This window comes from Puma concolor, chromosome D2, assembly GCF_028749965.1.
Source record: "Puma concolor isolate L17-30 chromosome D2, mPumCon1.1.hap2, whole genome shotgun sequence".
In the NCBI taxonomy this organism is placed as follows: domain Eukaryota; kingdom Metazoa; phylum Chordata; class Mammalia; order Carnivora; family Felidae; genus Puma; species Puma concolor.
The window spans coordinates 53,610,226-53,628,441 of record NC_141677.1 but is presented as its reverse complement, the minus strand read 5'-3'; the positions used below and the strand labels follow the sequence as shown (position 1 = coordinate 53,628,441).

The 18,216-nt window shown below is 39.2% G+C and overlaps 1 long non-coding RNA gene across 1 annotated transcript in view; it reads left to right on the top strand.

Annotated features, from left to right (window-relative positions):
- The window catches only part of LOC147576075 (uncharacterized), a 44,644-nt gene that overhangs the window by 9,979 nt on the left and 16,449 nt on the right, over positions 1 to 18,216 (top strand). The window lies entirely within an intron of this gene.

Genomic DNA, 18,216 nt, shown 5'->3' with positions numbered 1-18,216 from the left:
TCCAGGGATGACTTTTATGGATCTCCTAGAGTCCATTCCTCACTCATCCTGCTCACTGTTAGAAGCACCCCAAGTTTCCTGTTGAGAAATTGCGTCTTCCCCAGGAGGAAGTTGATCAGCGATTGGACGTTTTTTAGGGGCTCTGCCCAGTGCTTCCCAAATTGTGGCATGCACAGATCTGGGCAATCTGTTGAAATGTAGATCCTGATGTAGAAGTCCAGGGTGGGGACTGAGATTCTGCATTTCTTTAAAAATTTTTTTTTTAATGTTTATTTTATTTTTGAGACAGAGAGAGACAGAGCATGAACGGGGGAGGGGCAGAGAGAGAGGGAGACACAGAATCTGAAGCAGGCTCCAGGCTCTGAGCCATCAGCCCAGAGCCCGACGCGGGGCTTGAACTTACGGACCGTGAGATCATGACCTGAGCTGGTCGGACACTTAACCGACTGAGCCACCCAGGCACCCCTGAGATTCTGCATTTCTAACAAGCTCTCAAGTGATGCTGAAGCTGCTGGCTTATGTATACATTCTAAAGTGCTTGGCAGTTGGGTAATTCCAGATTCTGGAAATCAAATCTGAGTTGAGTGTTGAAAAGCTTGGCAGAGCTGAGGCCAGACCTTCCTGCTCTTAGACTTGGTTCCTGCCTCTGCCCCTTGTCACCCGCAGGATCCTGCCTGCTTCTGGTCCAGGCTGTCCAGCCACCCCTCCCACCCTGCTCCCAACATCCCTGCCTAAAAATTCCCTTCCCTTCAGTCAGCCAGCTTTGGTTTCTGAAGGATGCGAAACAGAAATCGCATATGATGTGGTTTCTGAGCCTCAGTTTCCAAGCTATAAAAGTTTCCCAAGTTATAAGCTTCCCAAGCTTCCTTATAGTTTTCTACACTGTAAAAGAGGTAGAGAATCCCCAGTGAGAAGATATTCATAATGCTAAAGTGACTAAGATGCAGGCTAATCTCTATGAGGTCCTAAGTGGAGCCCCCACCCCCACTCCCACCCTGCAAGGAACCCTCACAGCTCTGCCTCCTCTTCAGGCTCTGCTTAGGGCCAAGTAACACATTAGGATAAAAGAACAAAGGAAGCTATTAAAACTTTCAGTTAAGAGATTGATTTTTCTAATTGCCAGTTAATCTCTTTCCCAGTGGGCCTCAGAAGGCCTATTCACTCTTATTTAAAGCACAAATTGTTTGAATTTTCTCATGTAAATAGTTTAATTTAAAATTCTTCACCTGTGAGGGGTGCCTGGGTGGCTCAGTCGGTGGGGTGTGTGACCTTGGGTCATAATCTCCCGGGTTTGTGGGTTTGAGCCCCGTGTTGGGCTCTATGCTGACAGCTCAGGACCTGGAGCCTGCTTCAGATTCTGTGTCTCCTCCTCTCTCTGCCCCTCCCCTGCTCATGCTCAGTTTCTATCTCTCAATAATGAATAAACGTTAAAAAAATTTTTTTAAAAATAAAATTCTTCACATGTGTAAAAGCACTTCCATTAACTGACATGTCAGGTAGAGGAAGTGTCTTTTAAAAAAAAAATTTTTTTTTAACGTTTATTTATTTTTGAGACAGAGAGAGACACAGCATGAACGGGGGAGGGGCAGAGAGAGAGGGAAACACAGAATCGGAAGCAGGCTCCAGGCTCTGAGCCATCAGCCCAGAGCCGACGCGGAGCTCGAACTCGCGGACCGCGAGATCGTGACCTGAGCCGAAGTCGGACGCGCAACCGACTGCGCCACCCAGGCGCCCCAGGAAGTGTCTTCTTAAGTGGTAATGATATAAATTTTCTTAAATAATTACTATTTCTCAATTTACCCTGTTTTTGCTTTCTTGAAAAGTGATGATAATCACAATAGGATTATTTATTAATCCTATTGATAATAAAAATTAGGAGCCAATACTTAATGAGTACTTAGGTGTGCCAAGTAATGAGCTAGCTGTGTTATCTATGTATCCCAGTCTCTCAGCATAGAGCCTGGCCTGGAGTTGGTCCTTAGCCAAGGATGAAAGGTGAATGAGTGCCGTATAAAATCTAGCCACAATGTAGACTCTTAGACTTGTGTTCTAATCTTGATGCAACTGTTTACTTGTTTGTTGGCCTTGGCTGAGTTACTACACCTCACTCAGCCCCGTTTCCTCACCTATAAAATGGGCATAATCATAATTATACTTAGTTCTCAGGATTTTATAAAGATTTACTAAGGTGACATAGGTGAAATGCTTACTGAAGTGCCTTGCACATGGCAATAAATGATAGGTATACAAATTGTATTTCTCCTTCAAATTTCCAGTTTTAAGATGAAGAATAAAAGACGTTTCTTTCCCAACCCTTGTAAATCAATCCAGAACAAAACAAAACAAAACAAAACAAAACCAATGAGGAACAAAACCACAAAATGCATCTTTGATGAAATTGTAAATCCAACTACTCTGTATGAGTTCTGAGAACAGAAAGCAGATAATGGAGTGGTAACTGATCTAGCAGGGTAGAGGAAAGGTAAAAATACAAGAACTTGAAGAAGGGAAAACTAATGAGGGAGACTGAGAGACAACACCTCAGAAGACAGGGATGAAAATAAGGTCAATTTGAGACTTTACAAAAACCATTTAGACTAACACCACCTGTAGCAACCAGGCAAATCTCCCTCCTTCACTTTCACAGGATGTTAGAGGTGGATTCTTTGGAGGAAATTAACCTGAGAAATTCCGGACTGAAGAACATTAAGCACATGGAAAGCAGCAATGAGTACAGTAGCAAGGGCTAGATGACAAATGGGAAGAGTAAAGGACAGACTGCTGTCACTGGTGAAGGAGAGCCCTAATCTCCCCTACCTGCTCCTGAGAACCCCAGTAGCCTGGTGTGTTCAGGCCTGACTAGATTGGAGGACTGTTTTGGAGAAACGCCGAATGGCCTGAGATAAAAGATGGAGAATATTAGATGGGATTGTTGGTCCCAGTTCTTGACCCCTGTGTAAGAAAGTTCATCTCCTCGTTCATGTGGTCTCATGGTAAGTAGAGTGTACTGTCTCACTCTTCACTTTGAGTTTGGCTGTGTGAATTGCTTGGCACTGTTAGCAGACATGAAATGACCAGAGACTCGAGAGAGGCTCGCATGGTTGGTTTGCTCTCTCGGTCCCCTGCTTTACCATGAGACAAATGCATACCATGGTCTGAGGAGGATGAGAGACATGGAGAGCAGACCTGACTACAACCCGAGGCTTGGAATCAAGCCCAGCACAACCCAGCCCACAGTTGGAAGACACAAGAAATAAATGCTTGTGTTATATGCCATTGCAATTTTGTGGTTGTTTATAAGGGAAAGAAGCTGACCAATACAGACACTGACTTATGGAAGTCCTCCCCAAAAACTGGCTTCCTACCTTTTCACTACACAGGGAGGGGCACCAATTGACAAGCACCTCCCATCCCCACACTTCCAGTCAGCTTTTCAATGCACTAATTTTACACTTTATTTATCTATTTATTTATTTTAAAGTAAGCTCTATATCCAGTGTGGGGCTTGAACTCATGACCCCAAGATCAATAGTTGCATGCTGTATCTACGGAGCCAAAGAGGTGCCCCTAATGCATTAATTTTAAATATGAAAAGACAGCCAAGGATCGCCACCCATTCAAGGAAGAGAACTCAGAGGAAACAAAGCAATGCAGAGAGCAGAAAAAATCATATTTTAATAGCTATAATTAATATACTTGGGGAGATAAATAAGATATTATATCCACAAGCCAAGGGCAAAGACAGGATGTTATTGCTATACGGAAAAAAAGATAGAAATTCCAGGGAATAATAATGAAAGAGTTCTTAGAAACTCAAAATAGGATAATCAAAATGAAAATTGCAGTAAAAATGTTGGAAGTAAAAGCCAAGTAACGCTTTGTTTTTAATTATTTAGAAAATGTTTATTTATTTTGAGAAGGGAGAGAGGGGCAGAGAGAGAAGGAGCAAGAATCCTGAGCAGGCTCTGCACTGTCAGTGTAGAGCCCAATGTGGGCTCAAACCCACAAACTGTGAGATTATGACTTCAGCTGACATCAAGAGTCAGATGCTTAACCAACTGACCCACCCAGGCACCCCAAAGCCAAGTAACTCTTGATAAATAGTTAGATCGGGAGAAGATAAGAAAATGAGAAGATTGATTCAGGAAATTCAATGTCTGACTAATAGGAATTGCAGAAAAAGTGATCAAACAAAGAGGAGAACATTATCAAGAAATGATTCAAGGGGTGCGGGAGGCTCAGTCAGTTAAATGACCAACTCTTGATTTCAGTTCAGGTCATGATCTTGCAGTCATGAGATCAGCCTCATGTGGGGCTCTGTGCTGGGCATGGAGCCTGCTTAAGATTCTCTCTCTCCCTCTCTCCCTCTGTCCCTCCCCTGCACAGGCTCTTGGAAGGAAGGAAGGGAGGGAGGGAGGGACAGAGGGAGGGAGGGTGAGAGGGAGGGAGGGAGGAAGAATGGAAGGAAGGATTCAAGATTGAAAAGGCCACCAGGTGTCGATCGTATGGTCACAAAACTTCAGAATACCGCAGATAAAAAGACACTTTTCTAAAAGCATCTAGAGAAAACACAGGTCATGGTCAAAGGATCAGGATTTGATGGTATTGGCCTTTTCAACATCAGCATCAGAAGCAAAACACAATGAAGTAATACCTTAAATTTCTGCAGAAAAATGATTTCTGAGCCAGAATTCATTCAATCAAGTGTAAGAGCAAAAACATTTAAAAACATACAAAGTTTAAAAAATTTTCCTTTTACTAGACGTACTCTGCTTTAAAAAAAAAAAAAAATACAAGACATAAAGAAATGAAGATATCACCAGATCAAGGAAATAGGAATCTAGTGCCAGGGCTGCCTAAATGGAGCTTTTGTGGGAACCATAAACAACTCTCCCTTCTGTAAGGATGAGTTAGAAAAAGGGTCCCCTGTAGCCAATTGCAACTGCTAGGATGCACAGGTTGGTAAGCTAAGGATGAACTAAATTTCTATCTCATTGCCCCCTCAGCTGGGCACAAACTGAGGTAAATTTACCAACATGGAGAGTGAAATCCCAGGATTTCAGTTGCGGCAAGCTAAGATAACAGGCCTTCTAGTTTGGAGCAGGAAGACAAAAGACTCAAGGAGAAAAGTATCTAGGAAAAGAATGGAAATAAGCTATTTGGAAGAATGGAAAACATTACTGATAGGCATGTGGCAGGTAGTATAGAATTTGAGTAAAATCTTTCATAACTATATACAGGGTCAGGCAAAAAATAAAGTTTTTGCTTACCTCTCAAATAAAAGAGGCAATTATAAACTATAGGAAAAAAATAAAGGGATAACAGAAAAACCAAGGTACGATTCAGTAAATACATTTATGTAGTCATAATAATGTGATATAACTATATATTGGGGGGATGAAGAGAAGGGGAAAAGAAAGTGTTGGCTTTTTTGAGAGAGCTAATTCCTATACACCAGAGTGAGAAGTCAATAGATAATGGTTAAAAAAAAAAAAGTTAAAGCAAGAAATGGCTGTAGATTATTTAGAAATATGGGGGTGCCTGGGTGGCTCAGTTGGTTAAGTGTCTGACTTCAGCTCAGGTCATGATCTCACAGTTTATGAGTTTGAGCCCAGCATCGGGCTCTGTGCTGACATGAAATCTGAAGCCTGCTTTGGAGTGTCTCTCTTTCTCTGCCCCTCCCCAGCTCTCTCTCTCTCTCTCTCTCTCTCTCTCTCTCTCTCAAAAATAAACATTTTTTAAAAATTAAAGAAGAAATATGAGGGATATCTGGGTGGCTCAGTCAGTTAAGCATCTGACTCTTGATCTCTCAGCTCAGGTCATGATCTCATGGTTCATGAGATCAAGCCGGCTTGGGATTCTCTCTCCCTCTCTCTCTCCCCCTCCCCGTCTCTCCCTCTCTTTTTCTCTCTCAAGTAAATAAATAGATAAACATAAAAAAAAAAAAAGAAATATAGAGGTTGATGCCAGGAGAAGTAGCTGAAAATGTTGAGGATCTACCTTGGAGGAATGAGACTTGGAGATTTGTTTTTTTTACAGATATAACCATGTGTTACTTTGATAAAAATAAAAACTAATTTTAAAACTGATTTTCAGGTCCAGATGTGAAATAACTGCATGTGGTAAGCTATACCTGGAAATATTTTTTATCAAAGTGAGGACCTACAGTTGTCAGGCCAAACTCTGTGCACTTGCTCTCACCAGGACTTTAGGCAAACAACATATTTTTTAAAATTATTTTTAATGTTTATTTATTTTTGAAGGACAGAGGCAGAACCTGAGCAGGGGAGGGGCAGAGACAGAGGGAGACACAGAATCTGAAGAAAGCTCCAGGCTCTGGACTGTCAGCACGGAGCCCGATGCGGGGCTCGAACTCACATGAGATCATGACCTGAGCCGAAGTCGGATGCCCAACCGACTGAGCCACCCAGGCGCCCCGGAAAAAAAACATGGCACCCCATGCTTTATGCCTTCTACTTTTTGATAGCTCAGCACTTCCTGGGACTCTAGAGGACTCCTGTGGGCCACTGGGTGTCTAAATGTCCCTATTAACAATTCCACATGTATACAATATACAATATACAATATACAATATACATGTATCACTGGTCAGAGCCTAGTCCTACTTCTTTAATTAGTTTCTGGGCCTCGAGGAAGCCCATGAAATTCACTTTGACTCATAATCTAGTTGACTACTGGATTAAAAATGACCCTACAGAGTCCTCAGAAGAATCACAAAATGTTTGTATTAGGTAAAAATGATAAATGTAGTATTATTGAGTAATGTATGAAGGAAGGAAAACTTTTTAAAAGATAAGTCAGTTTGTTAAGAACTCATTTTGAGGTTAAGATGGTAGATGTTTTTTAAAATTACAGTTAAAACCATTTGGGGGACCTAGAGGGAGTAGTTTGGAGTAGCTTTGAAAAGAAATGATCAAAGAGGGGTGATGAACTGATTAAACAGGGTTTGATCAGAAAGTTTATATTTTTGATTAATTACTATAAAAAGGAGAGAGAGGACCATTAATTCACAAATAATTACACACTGGTGTGAACAACCAACCAAATTAGGGCCAGGAGCTACTGGTGAAAGAAGAGGGTTTGGCAAAGTCTTCAAAGCCTCTTAGAAGTCTTTCAAATAGATAAATTAAATTAATGGCTATATTAACTAGAAGTTAGAGCTTCCTTGTAAATAGACCACAAGCTCCATGAGAGCAAAGGTCATGTCTTGTCTCATTCATTGCTGTAGCATACAGGAAAGCCACATAATTATTTGTGGAATAAACGAAATACAATATTTGCTCTAAATGCTATTTTTTTCTGGGTTAGTAATACAACTACAGGATTTTAATTGTATGTATATCAATGGATTCCTTTTTATATAGAAGTGAAGAAATAGGGTTATAATTTAACTGTCTAAATAATAAAAAAAAATGGGGTTTCTTGATTATTCAGCCAAAGCAATCAAATCCTTGCCACTTATTAACCCTCTTTTGTAGCAGTCTGAGGACTGAGGTAGCACATTAGTTGTAACCTTAACAACCTTTGTTAAACATTATAACACTGTAATGATGTACTACCATATACCCACCAGCATGGCTAAAATTAAAGACTCTTGATTGAGGTCAGGATAGGGTTGCCTCTGAGTGGGGGATGTATTAACTGGGAAGAGAGCTTTTTTCTAGGGTGATAGAAATGTTCTGTATGGAATGGATATTGGTCACACAGAGGTTATACATGTATAAAAATCCACTGAGTTGTTACCTTTAAAAGTTTGCATAGGGGCGCCTGGGTGGCGCAGTCGGTTAAGCGTCCGACTTCAGCCAGGTCACGATCTCGCGGTCCGTGAGTTCGAGCCCCGTGTCGGGCTCTGGGCTGATGGCTCAGAGCCTGGAGCCTGTTTCTGATTCTGTGTCTCCCTCTCTCTCTGCCCCTCGCCCGTTCATGCTCTGTCTCTCTCTGTCCCAAAAATAAATAAACGTTGAAAAAAAAAATTAAAAAAAAAAAAAAAAGTTTGCATAATTTATTGTACATACTTATAACTCAAAAAATGGCCTCAAATTCAAAATCATAGATATGTGGTAGATTTCCCAAGGAATGATAGAACAGGCAGAGGGAGGTGAGTAGAGCATTTGATGTATTTAATTTCCATGTTCTCTGTTGCTAAATTGAGAGAATAAAAAGTGTAGAAACTAACAGAAGACAAGTACATCTGGAATTGGTTCATAAATGAGCCATCTAAGCAAAAAACAGTTGAAACTGTACTCTTCGTCTCTGAAGACTTAAATACTTGTTCTCCTCTGTCCTGGAAGACCAACTAACTGAAAAAATTCCCTAAGAAAGAGGCGGTTTTCAGAATGCCCATTTATTGAGCTGCAGTGAGAATTGAAGTTCCCATATGGACAGACCTGCATACTTGTGGCCTTATAATCAGCACATTCTGGCCTAGTGATCAAGCTACAGGGAAAGACAAACAGATGATTTTATTAATTCACCATGGGTATCATCAAGGCCAGGCTGGGACATCCAAGATGTAGGTAGCATCTTCTTTAGGCTGGTCTCTGCAGGCCTCAGAGAGCTGTATGGTGCACATGTCATCAGAACAAGAAATGCTGGACAGCTCCATGTGTATTAGCCTCAGGCTGAGGGGCCCTTCTTCACCACAGGGATGCCCTTAACAATGGAACCAGAAATACTTGAAGTCCACCCCCTAAGACACCCCACATCAATGACTAATGGCTGTCACTCTGTGTCTCAGTTATTTATTGCTGGGGGGAAAAAGTCCTCTTTTATTTTGTCAGGAATTTTGTGTGTCAGGAATTGAGGGAAGGGCCCAGCCACATGTATTGTCTCTGATCCACATGGCATTAGCTGGGACAGGTTGGGGCAGGCAGGGCTGGAAGATTGATTTCCAGAATGGCTTCGTAACTCACATGTCTGCCACCTGTGTGCTTCTTGTTCTCTCCCATCCCGTGTAGCATCTCTCCATTTAGCATCTCACCCTCTACAGATTCTCTACACAGGTTGGGATGAATTTGAGGTGTGTGTGTGTGTGTGTGTGTGTGTGTGTGTGTGTGTGTGTGTAAAATAGGAGATATTTAAGTTGAAAATTCAGTGAAGCAATTTGCAGTATGGGCTGGAGATATAAACTTGGGAATTATTATCATATTATAAGTGGCCAATCTTCTAATAGATGGTCAGGAGTTTGGATGTGTTTACTTAAATAGAGAAGCCCTAGGACTCTGCCCTGAGGCTCTTCAACACTTAGAGGCTGGAGAGATAAAGAAGATCCAACAAAGGAGACTGGAAATGAGCAGCCAATGAGGTGGGAGGAGAATCAGGAGTGTGGTACTCCAAAAGGCAAATGAAAAAAGTCTTTCAGGATGAAGCTATAACATTGTCAAATATTTCATGTAAATTAAGTAAGGTGAGGACTAGGAATTGAGCATTGGATTTAGCAATGAGGTAACTAATGACCTTGATTAGGATAGTTTTGGTGAAGTATGGGATGTGGGGTTTAGGTAAAATTGTGATTGAAGTGGGTTCAAGAAAGAAAGGGGCAAATGTCTATCAATGGATGAACGGATAAACAAAATGCAGTATATTCATACAATGGGATATTATTCAGCCATGAAAAGAAAGGAGTACTGAAACATGCTATGACATGGATGAACCATGAAAACAGGCTAAGTGACAGAAGCCAGACACAAAAGGTCACATATTATAAAATTCCATATAAATGAAATCTCAAAAATAGGCAATTCCAGATAGAAGTTAGATTAATGGTTTCCAGGGACCAGAGGAGGAGGAATTTAGAACTGACTATTAGGTACAGGTTTTGGGGGGGTGGATAATAGAAATGTTCTGGAATTAGTGGTAGTGCTTGCAGAACTTCATGAAAATACTATATGCTTCAGTATAAACCACTGGGCTGTACACATTTAAGTGGCAAATTTTGTGTTATATAAATTGAATCTCAATTAAAAAATTCTGAGGGGCGCCTGGGTGGCTCAGTCGGTTGAGTGACCGACTTCGGCTCAGGTCATGATCTCACGGTTTGTGAGTTCGAGGCCTGCATCGGGCTCTGTGCTGACAACTCAGAGCCTGGAGCCTGCTTCTGATTCTGTGTGTCCTTCTCTCTCTGTCCCTCCCCCCCCTTATGCTCATGCTCTGTCTCTCTGTCTCAGAAATAAACATTAAAAAAATTTTTTTTAGCTTTAAGTACATACTTTTTTTTTCAATACATGAAATTTATTGTCAAATTGGTTTCCATACAACACCCAGTGCTCATTCCAAAAGGTGCCCTCCTCAAAACCCATCACCCACCCTGCCCTCCCTCCCACCCCCCATCAACCCTCAGTTTGTTCTCAGTTTTTAAGAGTCTCTTATGCTTTGGCTCTCTCCCACTCTAACCTCTTTTTTTTTTTTTTTTCCTTCCCCTCCCCCATGGGTTTCTGTTAAGTTTCTCAGGACCCACCTAAGAGTGAGAACATATGGTATCTGTCTTTCTCTGTATGGCTTATTTCACTTAGCATCACACTCTCCAGTTCCATCCATGTTGCTACAAAGGGCCATATTTCATTCTTTTTCATTGCCATGTAGTACTCCATTGTGTATATAAACCACAATTTCTTTATCCATTCATCCGTTGATGGACATTTAGGCTCTTTCCATAATTTGGCTATTGTTGAGAGTGCTGCTATAAACATTGGGGTACAAGTGCCCCTATGCATCAGTACTCCTGTATCCCTTGGGTAAATTCCTAGCAGTGCTATTGCTGGGTCATAGGGTAGGTCTATTTTTAATTTTCTGAGGAACCTCCACACTGCTTTCCAGAGCGGCTGCACCAATTTGCATTCCCACCAACAGTGCAAGTGGGTTCCCATTTCTCCACATCCTCTCCAGCATCTGTAGTCTCCCGATTTGTTCATTTTGGCCACTCTGACTGGCGTGAGGTGATATCTGAGTGTGGTTTTGATGTGTATTTCCCTGATGAGGAGCGACGTTGAGCATCTTTTCATGTGCCTGTTGGCCATCCAGATGTCTTCTTTAGAGAAGTGTCTATTCATGTTTTCTGCCCATTTCTTCACTGGGTTATTTTTCGGGTGTGGAGTTTGGTGAGCTCTTTATAGATTTTGGATACTAGTCCTTTGTCTGATATGTCATTTGCAAATATCTTTTCCCATTCCGTTGGTTGCCTTTTAGTTTTGTTGGTTGTTTCCTTTGCTGTGCAGAAGCTTTTTATAAGCTTTTTATGAGACCTTTATAAGGTCCCAGTAGTTCATTTTTGCTTTTAATTCCCTTGCCTTTGGGGATGTGTCAAGTAAGAAATTGCTACGGCTGTGGTCCGAGAGGTCTTTTCCTGCTTTCTCCTCTTGGGTTTTGATGGTTTCCTGTCTCACATTCAGGTCCTTTATCCATTTTGAGTTTATTTTTGTGAATGGTGTGGGAAAGTGGTCTAGTTTCAATCTTCTGCATGTTGCTGTCCAGTTCTCCCAGCACCATTTGTTAAAGAGACGGTATTTTTTCCATTGGATGTTCTTTCCTGCTTTGTCAAAGATTAGTTGACCATACGTTTGTGGGTCTAGTTCTGGGGTTTCTATTCTATTCCATTGGTCTATGTGTCTGTTTTTGTGCCAATACCATGCTGTCTTGAAGATTACAGCTTTGTAGTAGAGGCTAAAGTCTGGGATTGTGATGCCTGCTGCTTTGGTCTTCTTCAAAATTACTTTGGGTATTCGGGGCCTTTTGTGGTTCCATATGAATTTTAGGATTGCTTGTTCTAGTTTTGAGAAGAATGCTGGTGCAATTTTGATTGGGATTGCATTGAATGTGTAGATAGCTTTGGGTAGTATTGACATTTTGACAATATTTATTCTTCCAATCCATGAGCAGGGAATGTCTTTCCATTTCTTTATATCTTCTTCAATTACCTTCATAAGCTTTCTATAGTTTTTAGCATACAGATCTTTTACATCTTTGGTTAGATTTATTCCTCTTATTAATTTTAAGAGAATTGGGGACACCTGGGTGGCTCAGTCGGTTAGCGTCTGACTTTGGCTCAGGTCATAATCTCACAGTTCGTGGGTTTGAGCCCCGTGTTGGACTCTGTGCTGACAGCTCAGAGCCTGGAGCCTGCTTCTGATTCTGTCTCCCTCTATCTCTGCCCCTCTCCTGCTCGTGCGCGCTCTCTCTCTCAAAAATAAACATTTAAAAAAATTAAGGAAAAAAGAATTGGAGGGTAGAATCAGGGCAAAGTTTGAGTAGCTTTGCTGTAAGAAGAGTAGAAAAATGACAGTGTCTAGAAGGGGAGTGGGTCATTTTTTTTTAAAGATGGAAATGTGTGTGTGTGTGTGTGTGTGTGTGTGTGTTTGTGTTTACACATGTGTCCATATGTGTTAATATTTCATTAAAAAGGGAAAATTTTCTTAGATGGCCTTGGATAGGAACACTGTTCAATATAAGAAGAGGAAAGGTAGATTAAACTATATATGGGTGAGTGTAGGTATAGTATAGAGTTATGTGTAGATATGTACTATATATGGATAAGTGTAGATGAATGTAGATATAGACGTCTGCAGTTGTGAAAGATTTGGAGGAGTTAATGGGTTTTCTTCTGACTGCTTCTAATTTCTCAGTGAAGCAGGAGGCAAGAAGAAAGATGATTAGTTGAGAATGAAGATGGTCAAGGAGGTGTTAGAGATTTTAAAGAGAGAGAAGAAAGTGTGAGGAGGTCATCTACTGGATGTGAGATGCTGAATAGACAGGCAATTATAAGATAGTCCCTGTTTCCTTACATCTTAACCCATACTTTTAGATAGCAAGAGTTTTGAATTGACTCCTGTTGTGAATTTAAATGGGCTAATACGCATAAAGGATTTTGAATACCACTTGGCACTGAGCAGGTGTTCAATAATTCTTACTATTTGTTACTATGATAGGTAAAACATAGTATCTCATTATACTTTTAATTTGAATATTTACTTTTTATAAGTTTATTTACTTATTTTGAGAGAGACAGACTGTGAGTGGGGGAAGGGCAGAGAGAGAGAGGGAGAGAGGGAGAATCCCAAGCAGCCTCCACAAGATCAGTGCACAGAGCCTAATGCACGGCTTGCACCCATGAAACCTCAGATCGTGATCTGAGCCGAAATCAAGAGTTGGCCACTTAACCGACTGAGCCACCCAGATGCCCTTTAATTCAGATATTCTAAATGTATTTTTATATATTTCAATGCCACATTTTTTGTAAACTAATTACATCCTCTATTTTTAAATATTGGGTTATTAGTCTTTTGTTTATGGATTTAAAGAGAGTTTTATATGTAAAGGAAATTAATTTTGTATGAGTGATTTTTTTCCCTTTTTGCATTTAACTTAATGTTACTTTATGCAGTTTTTAATGTAGCTTAGAATTTTTACTCTTTTAATTTTTATTTTATTTATTGGTTTTTTTTTTTTTTTTCATTTTAGAGAGAGGGAAAGAGAGAGCAGGGGAGGGGCAGAGAGAGAGGGAGACAGAGAATCCGAAGCAGGCTCTGCACTGTCAGCACAAAGCCCCACATGGGGCTTGAACTCACAAACCATGAGATCATGACTTGAGCCAAGATCAAGAGTCTGATACTTAACCAACTGAGACACCCAGCTGCCCCATTAATCTTTTATTTTTTATTTTTTTATTAAGTTTTAATTTTAATTCCAGTAGAGGTAACATACAATCTTTTTTTGTTTGTTTTTTGATGTTTTGTTTTGTTTTATTGAAGAATAAGTGACATACAATACTTTATTAGTTGCAGGTATACAACATAGTGATTCAATATTTATATATATTATGAAACGGTCACCACAATAATTCTAGTTACCATTCCCTATGCTGTACATTACATCCCCATGTCTTATTTATTCTATAACTGTTCCTCTTAATCCCCTCACCTATTTCATCCATTCCTCTACCCCTCTGGCACCCATCAGTTTGATTTCTGTATCTATGACTCAGTTTCTGTTTGGTTCATTCATTTGCTCCATTTTTTGGATTCCACATAAAAGTGAAGTCATATGGTATCTTTCTCTGTTTGACTTGGTTTTTTTGTTTGTTTGTTTGTTTTTATGTTTATTTTTGAGAGAGAGAGCACAAATGGGGGGGGGGGGGACAGAGAGAGAGGGAGACACAGAATCTGAAACAAGCTGAGCCACTCAGGTGCCCCTGACTTATTTCACTAAGCATAAGCACTAAGTATACAGACCCTCTAGGTCTATACACATTGTTGCAAATGGCAAGATTTCATTCTTTCTTATGCCTGAGTAATATTCCAGTGTGTGTATGTGTGTGTGTGTACAACATTTTCTTTGTCTATTTATTTATGGACACTTAGGTTGCTTCCATATCTTAGCTATTGTAAATAATGCTGCAATGAAATAGGGTTGCATGTGTCTTTTCTAATTAGTGTTTTCATTTTCTTAGGATAAATACCTAAAGTGGAATTGCTGGATTATATGGTAGTTCTATTTTTAATTAAAAAAATTTGTTTTTAATATATGAAATTTATTGTCAAATTGGTTTCCCTATTTTTAATTTTTGAGAAACCTCCATACTGTTTTCCATAGTTGCTTCACCAATATACATTCCCAACAACAGTGCCTGAGGGCTCTCTTTTATTTACATCCTCATCAACACTTGTTATTTCTTATCTTTTTAACAATCTCCTGGTAAGAATGCAATCATTCTCACCAAATCTGGTTTTGCTGAATTGTCTGTGAATATAGCTTATTTCTAAATTTATTTTAATTTCAGTATAGTTAACATACAGTGTCATATCAGTTTCAGGTGTGCAGGACAGTGATTCAACAATTCCATACATTAATCAGTGTCAAGTGTACTCTTAATCCCCTTCACCTATTTCACCCATCCCTCCACCAACCTTCTCTTTGGTAACCATCAGTTTGTTCTCCATAGCTAAGAGTCTGTTTCTTTGTTTGTCTCTTTTTTTCTTGGTTTGCTTGTTTTGTTTCTTAAATTTCACATATGAATGAAATCATATGGTATTTTTCTTTCTCTGATTGGCTTATTTCACTTAGCATTATACTCTCTAGCTCCATTCATATTGTTGCGTATGACAAGTTTTCATTCCTTTTTATGGCCGAATAATATTCCATTGTATATATATACCACTTCTTCTTTATCCATTCGTCTAGCAGTGGATACTTAGGCTGCTTCCATAATTCAGCTATTGTAAATAATGCTGGTCTAAACATAGGGGTGTGTATGTCTTTTTAAATTAGCGTTTTCATATTCCTTGGGTAAATATTCAATAGTGGAATTACTGGATCATATGGTAATTCTGTTTTTAAATTTTTTTGAGGAATCTCCATACTGTTTTTCACAGTGACTGTAGCACTTTGTATTCCCATCAACAGTGCATGAGTGTTCCTTTTTTCCCATGTCCTTGCCAAGACTTGTTGTCTTTTGTTTTTTATTTTATTATTTTTAAAGTTTTTATTTAAATTCTAGTTAGCATACAGTATAATATTGGTTTCAGGTGTAGTGTTTTTATTTTAGCCATTCTGATAGGTGTGATATCTCATTGTGGTTTTGATTTGCATTTCCCTGCTGATGAGTGATGTTGGCACTTTCATGTACCTGTTAGTCATCTATCTGTATGTCATCTTTGGAGTAATGTGCTCATGTCTTCTGCTGATTTTTAAACTGGGTTGTTTGTTTTTTGGGGTTGAGTTGTGTAAGTTCTTCATATATTTTGGATACTAACCCTTTATCGGATATATCATTTGCAAATATCTTCTCCCATTCAGTAAGTTGTCTTTTAGTTTTGTGATTGTTTCCTTTGCTGTGCGAAGCTTTTTACTTTGATGTAGTTCCAATATTTTATTTTTGCTTTTGTTTCCCTTGCCTCAGAATACATATCTAGAAAAAACTTGCAGAAGTAGATGTCAGAGAATTACTGCCTATGTTCTCTTCTAGGATTTGTATGGTTTTGGGTCTTATATTTAGGTCTTTAATCCATTTTGAGTTTATTTTTGGGTACGGTGTAAGAAAGTGGTCCAGTTTCATTCTTTTGAATGTAGTGTCCTATTTTCCCAACACCATTTGTTGAAGAGACTGTCTTTTTCTCATTGCATATTCTTGTCTCCTTTGTCGAAGATTAACTGACCATATATAATTGTGGGTTTATTTCTGGGGTCTCTATTCTGTTCTATTGATCTATGTGTCTATTTGTGTGCCAGTATCATAGTGTTTTGAACAGCTTTGTAGTATATCTTGAAATTTGGGATTGTGTATATCTAGTTTTGTCTTTTTCAAGATTGCTTTGGCTATTTGGGGTCTTTTGTGGTTCCATTCAAATTTTAGGATTATTTGTTCTAGTTCTGTGAAAAATGCTGTTAGTATTTTGATAGGGATTGCATTAAATATGTAGATTGCTTTGGGTTGTATAGACATTTTAATAATATTTGTTCTTCAATTCCATGAGCATGGAATATCTTTCCATTTGTGTCATCTTCAATTTCTTATATCAGTGTATTATAGTTTTCAGATTACAGGTCTTTAACCTCCTTGGATGAGATTATTACTAGGTATTTTATTATTTTTGGTACAATTGTAAATGGAACTGTTTTCTTAATTTCTCTTTCCATGACTTCATTATTAGTGTATAGAAATGTAATGGATTTCTGAGGCACCTGGGTGGCTCAGTCGATTAAGTGTCTGACCGTTGATCTCAGCTCAGGGTCGTGATCAAGCCCCTCAGTTCAAGCCCCATGTCAGGCTCTGTGCTGGGCACGAAGCCTACTTACAAAAAATACAATGGATTTCTGTATATTGGTTTTTTTATCCTGTGACCTTCCTGAATCCATTTGTCAGTTCTAGTAGTTTTTTGGTGGAGTTTTTAGAGTTTTCTATCTATAGCATCATGTCATCTGCAAATTGTGAAAGTTTTACTTCTTCCTTAGCAATTTGGATGTTGTTTATTTCTTTTTCTTGTCTGATTGTTGTGGTTAGGACTTCCAGTATTATGTTGAATAAAAGTGTTGAGAAGACATCCTTGTCTTGTTCCTTATCTTAGGGGAAACTCTCAATTTTTCACCAGTGTGAGTATGATGTTAACTGTGGGTTTTCATATATGGCCTTTATTATGTTGAGGTATGTTCTCTCTAAACCTACTTTGTTGAGGGTTTTAATCATGAATGGTATTTCTTGTCTTTTTGATAATAGCCATTCTCATGGGTGTGAAGTGATATTTCATTGTGATTTTGGTTTCCATTTTCCTGAAGGTTAGTGATATTGAGCATCTTTCCATGTGCCTTCTGATTTCCTAAAAAAATTTTATGCTGTGATATTATTAAAAATACAATTTTGGGGATAGCTGGCAGGCTCAGTTGGTGAAGTGTACAATTCTTGATCTCAGAGTTGTGGGTTTGAGTCCCATGTTGGGTATAGAGACTACTTAAAAATCTTTTTGGGGCACCGGGGTGGCTCAGTCGGTTGAGTGTCCAACTTCAGCTCAGGTTACCATGTAGCGTTTGTGGGTTTGAGCCCCACATCAGGCTCTTTCCTTGCTGACAGCTCAGAGTCTGGAGCCTGCTGTAGATTCTGTGTCTCTCTCTCTGACCTTTTCTGCTTGCGCTCTGTCTCTCAAAAAATAAAACGTTAAAAAAATGAACTCTTAAAAAACAATTCTTGTATGTTTTCATGTAGTATAAAAAATTTTACATTAGTATATTTTATTTAAGAACAGTTTTAGATTTACAGAAAAATTGAGCATATGGTACAAAACAGTTCTACCCCACCCACCTAGTTTCCCTTATTATTAACAGCTTGCATTAGTCTGTTACATTTGTTACAGTGAATTAAGCAATAGTGATACATTATTGTTAACTAAATCTGTAATTTACATTAAGGTTCATTCTTTGTGTTATGCAATTCTACGGATTTGGAGTAGTGTATAATATCATGTAGTTACTATTAACAGTGCATATAGAATATTTTCACTGCCTTAAAATACTTGTACTTCACCTGTTTGTTATCCTTACCTGCTACCTCCTGCTACAACCCCTGGAAACAACTGATTTTTAAATTTTGTCTCCATAGTTTTGTCTTTTCCAGAATGCTGTGTAGTTGAAATCACACAGCTTTTCCAGACTAGTTTTTTACTTCGCAATGTGCGTTTGGGGTTCCCCCATGTCTTTTTTGTGGCTTTATAGCTC